Source organism: Triticum dicoccoides, chromosome 3B, assembly GCF_002162155.2.
Source record: "Triticum dicoccoides isolate Atlit2015 ecotype Zavitan chromosome 3B, WEW_v2.0, whole genome shotgun sequence".
Classification (NCBI taxonomy): domain Eukaryota; kingdom Viridiplantae; phylum Streptophyta; class Magnoliopsida; order Poales; family Poaceae; genus Triticum; species Triticum dicoccoides.
Genome location: NC_041385.1, coordinates 13,825,803 through 13,835,094, shown reverse-complemented (window position 1 = coordinate 13,835,094; position 9,292 = coordinate 13,825,803).

The following is a 9,292-nucleotide window of genomic DNA, read 5'->3' as shown; positions in this document are numbered from 1 at the left end:
TTTTCAAAAAAAATGTAAACGGTAACTCCCCTGAATATGGTCTTTCCATGTCCGTGTATTCAGCAAACTGTAACCATTTTGTTAGGTAATACGTCCAATGCTCTGGTGGCTTTGAAAAGGAAGCATACCGTCGCTCTCATCTGTTTCAAGCATGATCAATTGTTAGGAGTTAACGGTTACCACGCTTGCAGAGGGTAGCGTAACACATAAAATGGGATCCGCCGTGTTTTCAATAGTGTCCTGATCAGACTAGCAATCAATCCTCACTGAGGCACTTCTAAACTCAATTGAGCCGCCGTGATGACCCTCTAGTGCAATCAACGGAATATGGATCAATGGAAAAGTACCGGGCAGCTGCTCCTGCTTGGGCTTGCAGGCATCGGTATGACTCTCGAGGGAGCGGGTGCCACAACTGGTACCGCCATTCAACTTCAACATCTTGTTGCAGTGGTTGCACGTCGCGTACATAAGTTCAGGATTTTTGGTGTATATCTTGGTGAAGTTGTGCCAATGTTTTGATTCTAGTCTCGGGGGCTTTGAGGGATCTGGAACATCTAATGTTGAAAGAAGTAATGTCAATGATTATGTGCTTGTTAGGAAGAAATTGAGCGATCTAAGAGCATGTCTCTTCTCTCTAGGAAGCAGTGCAACTTACCCACGCCGTAGTCATCCACACCGACTGGGCAATACTTTGTGACATCGACTTTGGAAATCTCTTGTTCCCATTCGCCCAACGGTGGAATGGACAACGTCGTTACAGTGATCAGGTGCGCGTGATCCTGTAAATTGGCAGGAGGTGTTTATTACGCCAATCTAGTACTCACTCCCTAAATAAATATAAGAGCGTTTTTTAAACGCTCTTATATATTTTTAGTGATCTAAACGCTCTAGTGATCTAATTACCTTTATATTTTTTTTAAAATAATGATCTAAACACTCTTATATTTTTTTATGGAGGGAGTATATGATTTGCACAAGAAAGAGGACGATAAGAAGGTCATCTACTTTTCCCACTCCGGTTTCGGATGCCTTTGCCTTTTCCTTCCGGTGGGTAGACGTGGCATAAACTCAGCTCCTCCTAAGAAGTCAAGAGAGAGTAGGTTAGCAAACAGGTACATCTATTATTGCAAAGCAAACATTAAATTTGAACGTAAACATGCTTCTTACATCTAGATCCAATCCACCGCCATCTTCCATAGTCGTAAGTAGGTTGTACTTCGTCATGCCAAAAGCCGGCTTGGTGCCATCCGTGGGTTTGAACTCCATGCATGGTTCTTTTCGTCTCCATAAATTTAAGAGAGTTAGAGCAACTCTAACAGACCCCGTATCCGGCGCAAACCCGCATAATTCCGGCGATTATACGGGCTTGGTCCATTTTTCTGGCTAGACCAGAGCCTGCATCGGTGTCCGGTCCGTAATTTTTTTTGCCGCAGCCCGCAAACGCAAACCCCGAGCCACTATAACTGCGGGTTTGCGGGGCAGATGCGGGTCGAAACCCTATCCTCCCGTTGCCGCGTTTCCCTCCAATTCCCCACTGCGCCGCTCGATTTCTCGCTGCCGGCGAGCCTTGAACCACCATGGCCGACTCGGGGGATGAGGCGGAGCGCCGCCGCCGCGCCAGATCTGATGCCACGCGCAAGCGAGGGGCGCGTCGGTGGCTCAACCAGGGTGCCCGGCCACCGCCGGCATTCGACCGGCGCGAGCTCGACGAGTTCGAGCTCGAGCGCGCCCGTCGTCGCCGCGCCTCCTCCGGCAACTGGTCCGCGGGGAGCTCATCTGGCCACTGGTCCGCGCGGAGCTCATCCGTGGGCGCATCGAGCTCGCGGCTCGTTCCGGTGAAGAGGGAGCCGGAGGAGGTCGTGCCCGATGCGCCGCCGCGCCGAGGCGTCATCGGACCCGAGGACTACCTCCCACCGGGGCAGGAAGAGCTCCTCGAGCGCGTCGTCCTCGAGCAGTCGGCGAGGGAGCTGCAGGAGATGGAAGAGCGCATCCGGCGCGAGCTCGAGTACGAGCGGCTCTTCCTCGATTCAGGCCTCGCGGCATCGCAGGCGCAAGCATCGAAGGAGGCCGACCTGCGCGTGATGAAGGAGGAGCAGGCGAAGCTCTTCGTCGACCTCGGCTCCGACTCCTCCGACTCCAACTGATCGCCGCCAGTGGGCAGCTACCGCAGGAGCTCCGGTGAGCTCAATTTTGTTGCAGTGATGCGGTAGCGTAGGCCCTGTCTAGCATATCTAACCTCTATGTATGTATGTGGCGTGTATGAACTTATTATGCGAAGAAGAACCATGTATGCGAGCGAGCTCCGGCGAGCTGTTGCTTAAAATTTCTCGCGCGAAACAATTTTTTTTAAAATTTAGGGGTTTGTTTGCGGTTTCTAGTCTGCCGCCGCAAATTTCGGCCTGCATAAACCGCCCCCGTGCGACCTGCAAACACATTCTACGGGTCGGCAAAATGCGGGGTCTGCTAGAGTTGCTCTTAGGGGAATTGCCTTGGGAGGTGTTAGGAATCCCCGTAATCCGTCTTGATGACTTCATTGAGCGCTGACATCCCACGCGAGCCGCGAAAGTGGAAGCGCTTAGGGAGCTTCTCGGGTGAGCTCATCGCAACAATAGTGAGCTTCAACGTCAACGACTCCGGCTTCGACGCCGAACGAAGGAGAGATCTGCACTCCTGTTGGTCAAAACTCAAAAGCTCATGAGCCTGACTCTGTGGGATCTCAGGGATGCTTGCCATCGAACCGTTTGGGGATTGGGTTTCGGGACCAAAGCTTTCTCTCGAAGCTCTTGGGCTATGTGGAGGAAGAGGAAGCCGTGGTTACTATATGGGATGATGCAGCTCTATTCGGCTGTTGGGTGTGGGGAGTAGGAGGCTGCGAGTGGATCGATTGATCCATGAATCGGCTCTGCTGCATGAAGCGGGAGCTGATACTATATAGCAATCGGGGACTGCGAGGAGACGGCCGGAAGGGTGTGCGGGCACCCGGCAGTTGCCAAGTGCTTATTGGATATCCAAGTGACTGGTGAGTCGTGAGTCGGGAAAGAGGAGGCCCGGAAAGTTTGACCAGGCGGGAGTGGCCTAGCCTGATTGGGGAGTTGCTGTCGATGAGTCGATGACCCCGGGCACCCGCTGGCACCACGCACACGGCAGAAGCGATCATACGCGTCCTCGTTATTCTTTTTTCGTTGGGGAAACTTATTATGCGCAGCAAGATGCGGGGTACCCGGCAAAGGGAGTAGCATATACACGAGCACTTTTTTTGTGTGTGCATGGAGTATATACGTGAGCATTTCCGACGTGTATTAAGGACATCTGTCCTAAAAAAAACGACTTTCCTTTTGATTTTACACGGAAATTCATGCATTTCTCTCTTTTTTCTCTATTTTCTTTCACTGTTTATTGATTTGTGCGAATTATTTTTTATTTTGGATTTTATGTTTGTATTTTTCATGCATGCACATCTGCTTTTCATGTTTGTCTTCTGAGCAATGTTTAAAGTTGAACCGTGATATATGTCAAATGTTGGATCTGAAGGTCCCCTGAGTCAACGATAGGAACGAACGAATGAATGTTTTCGTCCGCTCAAAATAACCACTCCCAGCGAATGTTTCAGAATTTCCACATGAAAAGAAATAAAAAATTATGATGTCCCCGCAAAGTAAAGAATTTGCCATGTTCTAAATTAAAATTTATCAAGCTATATAAAATGATTATCAGAAAATTGCAATGTTGTAGGAGTGTACTTGTCATGCGTTTTCAAGTTTTGCCATGATTGTAGAATGGAAAATCACCGGACTACAAAATTTGACAAGGATTGCCATGCCGTCTGAAGGGAATAGCCATGCTACATCAATGTAAAAGGTGATAATTACCATGCTTCACAAACATAAATTGCCATCCCAAATATGAGTTTGCTCATATTGCCATCCTGAATGAACCATCTATGTCATCAGGACCTAGTTCGCAGAGAGGGTCGTGTGGGAGCAGACACTTTAGGATTCACACTCGGGATCAGGCTTATGAAAGGGCGTTCACGCGGAAAAACCTATAAATCTGTAGATCTGTAATGTTTCTGTTGAAAATTCAGATAACCACAAAAATGTATGAAAAATTATATGCTCGTTAATTATTTCGGTCAAGCATGCACAAAAGTATTAAGACTTCAGCCAACTTTTTCATTATTAGTATCTTAGTTAGGTGAACCAGTGGGTAAAACTCCACTGCAAAACTATTGCTCAAAGAAAACATGTAGAAAAGATGTAAAAAGACCAAAAGAAAAGGTGATTATAAGGATATTAAAGCTCGAAACAACGACCATTTCAATTATATTCTTTGGTCCTAATAAATATTTTGATCAAATTTATGCAAAATCTATTCCTTTTGGTTTTAAGCATTATTGAATTGGTGTCGTCAGGTTTGGGACAATCGTTTACACCGAGATCTTTGCATAGAGTGCCACACTGGATAGCTCAATTATGTTCTTAGGGCATCCACAGCGTTGATGATGCCAAATCTGATACTCAAGTAGTAATTGGCAGCACTGCCAAACCTCCTAGCCTTCTCCAATGTAGGCAATTTTAAATTTATGTACAGTGAGGCCCAATATTGAGTAAATCATGGTAGAAAAATGGAGTTCTCTCTCCATCTATGTCACCCTTCCCGTGAGCCATGCATGATTATTTTTGGAAGCTTGGAGAAAGAATGTTTTTTTATTCTATGGGAAGATTTGGCTCCGGAGCAGGAGGAAGCGCCGGTTCCTTATTTCCCCTAATTTAGCACTGCTCCACGATGTGAAAAGCGATGCCAAAAGCTATTTTATCATTTGGCACTAGCAATTTGGCATACATTATGGAATTCCAGGCCAGTTTCTTTGCTGGATTTTTTTTGCAAGAATATCATATCTCTACTCCTAATGGAGCAGTTGGTGAATAGTCCGCCGGTTATTTTTCGCTGGTTTTATTTCGTCCCACCACTTTCGTTTTCTTTTTCGTCCCGTCCCCCCAGCCCACCGGTTTAGTTTCACGTCACCCTCTCACACAACAAAAAAAATCTAAACCGGTCAGAACTTTCCATGCTAGCACAAATTATTTAGTAATGCATTTATGTGAAAAAATCAATCACGATCAATATCTAAAGATCAAATCTAAATTAATTAACCTTACCTTAAATCACCAATTCTTCTTGTTAGTCCCACCGAGCAAAGACATCCCTACGCCTCCCCTCGCACTTGAAAGGAAGGAAATTAACTTAGAAACAGAAACCCATGCATGGATGCCAATCCCGTTCCTCTCTCACGTTCTCTTTCCTTTCCTAGCTCCCATTCTCCTCATAGAGATGCACATTGATCAGGAAGGAGGATGACTGAATGAGAGGCCTCAGATTGGATCCTCTTCGATCCAGGCCTTTGCAACGTCAACGACGCATACACCCGGATGCTCGACAAGACCAAGCACCAGGACGACGTCGATGACGACATCCCCGCCGTGCTAGATGGCGGCCGCGGTATAGATCCCTTGTTCAGATTTGAGAGGATGTAATCGCCCGGCGGCAAGATGCGGAGCCGCGAACATGCGCGGATGCGCTGGAGACAAGCTGTGCGGAGCCGCAGCCGTTTTCGTTGGTTGCCGCGCTGTAAGCGGTTGTTCGCCGTCGCTTCCATAGCCCGCCAGGAGCCGTCGTCGCGCACAGAGGGCCAATGCAAGCACAGACGTTGGCGATGGTGGGATTGTGGCGCGGGTGCACATGTTGCCGGAGCCGAGGTGAACGCGGCTGCGGGTGTTGCTCGGCGAGCTAGGGCACGCCGATGTGGATGCATCTGTGCTGCTGCGTGCGCCTCAATGACGAGAGCCAAAGGTATTAAAATAGGAAAGAAGCACCTGATCATTATACCAATTAGATCAAGACTTTGGTATATGCATGGTTGTATGGGCCGCTTGATCCTCCTGTGCGTCACTCCCAGGTAAATATGCATCCCTAATTCCCTTCTGTATGTTCCTCCCAGCTGAAGACGATGCCATCTTGCTTCTGAAGTGGAAATGGAATAGATGAATTCTTCTCACGCTCGGATGGAAGTGACTCACGTGAGTGCATAGCATACAAGTGAAAACAATCAAATTAATTATTAAATCATTGAGGTTAATCACAGAAGACAATGATTTTGCTTTCTCCTAATTGATGTTTTTGCAGTGAGCGGCGTGGAAGTCGACTTCTCCAGCAATCAGGCCATGATCGGCAATCTTCGGGAGGAATTCCATGCGTCTTCCCTTCCACATGATGGTTACCTTCCTCATATTCAATCGCTCCAGCACATGGGTGTGCGTGGTGGCCGGAATTGGGGTTCGCCGGAATGTCTTCGTCTCCCGTTCGCTCTCGGTAGAGCGTGTTGGTAACGTGTATGAAGTTGATAACGAGGGAGACTGAATCACCTCATAGTTGCCAACGTTTATGATCACCCTCTTGCGCCTAGTGCCTTCTCGTTTGCTTCGTCGTTAATTTTGGAGAGACGTGCGTTGTTTATCACGCCGCTCCCGCCGACGAGGCTGATGCAAGGGCGTCCTCCCCTGCTCCGACGAGGAGGATGCCCTTCCATGTGAGATCCATCAAAGAAGCACTCCACCGACATCCGTTCCTACGAGATCCGACGAGGAAGTGCTGGCCTCCTGCCTCCGGCGGGGAAGCTACTGCCTTCCACGGCAAAAAAGTGGTTGACCACAACGTTCTTGAAGCCTCGTGCGATGGAGTCTGCACAAGATAATATTCATCCTTGTCTTTCAACACCTGGCCTACTGTTAAAAAGGCTCTGCATCTAATTGCTTACTATACAGAGTTTGTTTATGTCTAGAGTTCATCTAGGGATTAGTAAGAAAATAAGCTGTTTTTTGTCAAATGGTTATGCAGGTTCGAGCAACCTCAAAGTAGGCCGGGGAGGATAACCAATGATTATACTGATGCTAGAGAGTCATGTTGAAGTTGAGTTTGTATGGTTATAGATTTTAATCCCTGTGCGGGTGGTGTTCTTGAAGTTTCATTTGGTGTTGCTGTCAGCAGGCTTATACTTTCATCATCTTCTACATCAAGTATAGTGGTTAATTGTTTTGGTCAACTCTGCATTTTATTTCCTCAGAATTACCTCACCGCATTTTGTGGACAACAAAAGTAACAGTATGGTAATTGGTAAAAGTTTTTGGTCCCATAATATTAGAGTGTGTGTGTGTGTGTGTGTGTGTGTGTGTGAGAGAGAGAGAGAGAGAGAGAGAGAGAGAGAGAATTTAGATATCATTTGGTGGTAGCAAGTTCAAGTAATAGTTTGAACACATTCAAGAAATAGTATAAAGATAATGCATATTACATAAAAATAACACTGAGAATTTAGATGTATTGTTTGTCATGGAGCTGTGGCTGGCCGATTTACATGAAATTAATTCCCTCAGTTGTGGTGACAAATATAATACACATAATTCATATTGTTATGCACTAGCGTGTGTGTGTGAAATAGATGGATTATGATCCCGTACCCAATAAGATGGATATGTGTGTGTGTGTTAGAGAGAGAGAGTGAGAGGGGGAGAGAGAGAGTGAGGAAGAGGGAGGGAGAGAGTGTGTGTGTGTGAGAGAGGATTTGATGGTAAAAAAAGGTCGCCAATGTCACTTGATATGTATGAGAATATTAAATGTAATATTAACATGATTAATATTGAAGTCTTAAAATTAATGTGGCCCCGTTGCAACGCACGGGCGTTCTTCTAGTCTATTATGAAGATTCACCTGAGGTACAAAACACCCAAACATAATAGAAATTCCATCGAAGTCCATGGACAACCGAACAACCATTGCTACCATCAAAACGAGCCATCAACGCGTCCCTGTCGCTGCTCCCATACCGGAGCCGGCCTGATGACAGTTGGGAAGTCTTCATGCATATGTGCCCCTAAGGACCAATGTTCAAGAGCCGCAGTCGTCGCCATTGAATCCTTGAATCGATCTGAAGAATCTGACACCAAATATCATGTTGCGTATGCACGACAAGAAATCATAACCTCACCGCTCCGGGGATCTGACAGGAATCTACGCCGGAGCTCCGCCTAATCCATCCCAACGAATGAATTTGAGGAGGATCGGAGCCCGGAAGACCGACTCGAAGAAGAAGCGACGCCATCCGTCCGAGCGTCGTCCTTGCGAGAACTAAAACCCTACCATTCTAAGCCTAGGCACCAGGAATATTCTTCCCACCACCGGCTGCCGGAGCGGCAGGCGAAGAGGATGCGAATCCACGGGCTTGCCGGCGAAGATTGAAGGGAAGAAAGCTTTTTCTAGTCGCATTGCAAGAGGGAAAAGAAAAAACTGTCTACAAGCGCTGGCTTCTAGAATAAGTTGTACCTACCCACTTTATTCTAAAAGCGCATCCAAATTTTTTAAAATCCGACTTGTCATGACTTGACTAATAGGCTTCTAATTTTTTTGTTGGCTTTTAGAACAAGCTACGTAGGAGGGAGCTTATTTTAGAAGTCCAAGAAAGCCACCAAAAGAACCGGCCCTTACATCCTCTTATCAAAGCCGAGAAACTTATAACCGAGATGGGATATTGTTTTACCCCTACCAAAATGTGTTGATTTTGTTCTATTCAACTAAAAAAAATGTTTTGTTTCTCGTCGGAGTTGTGAATCTTCTTTTTGAGTAATTAAGCTTCTTGCATATAATTTCTGTGAAAAAACTCTGTTTTATACATACTCTACCGTGTGGCAAAAGGAAAAACAGGAAACGTGGAGCAGCACGGTTCATTATTACTAGTAGCTGTAGCTGCACTGTTGGATCAACAATGCTACACCTACGACAACTCAGTCCGTAACATCAATCCTCTAAGTGTTTGGTTCAAGAACGAAGTGTAATGGAATGTCATGGTTCCCTTCCAGTGTAATGGGTTCGTTCCATTCTCGTGTTTGGTGCGGATAATTCGAAGGAATGGAATGGTTACATATTGATGTTTGGTTTGATGGATGGAATGGAATGGGTTTGTAAGTGGGCATCTATCCATGGAGATAAACATTTTTACTTTTTAAACCAGTGCCAAAGTTTCACGTAAAACGAAGTCATTGTACATTTAACTTTTTCTTTTCTGGATAAGCAGTTCCTGCAACTGAAGTTTGCCTCGCAGAACTGAACCGGGACAACAAAACTGCAGTCTGCCTGGCTGAACAGGGGTGTGAGAATCACCGAATCGGACTCAAGCAATTTTTGTTTGAGCATCAACGAATAGAATCCATCCATCCACGCAACGAACAGGGATAAGCGGCTTGGC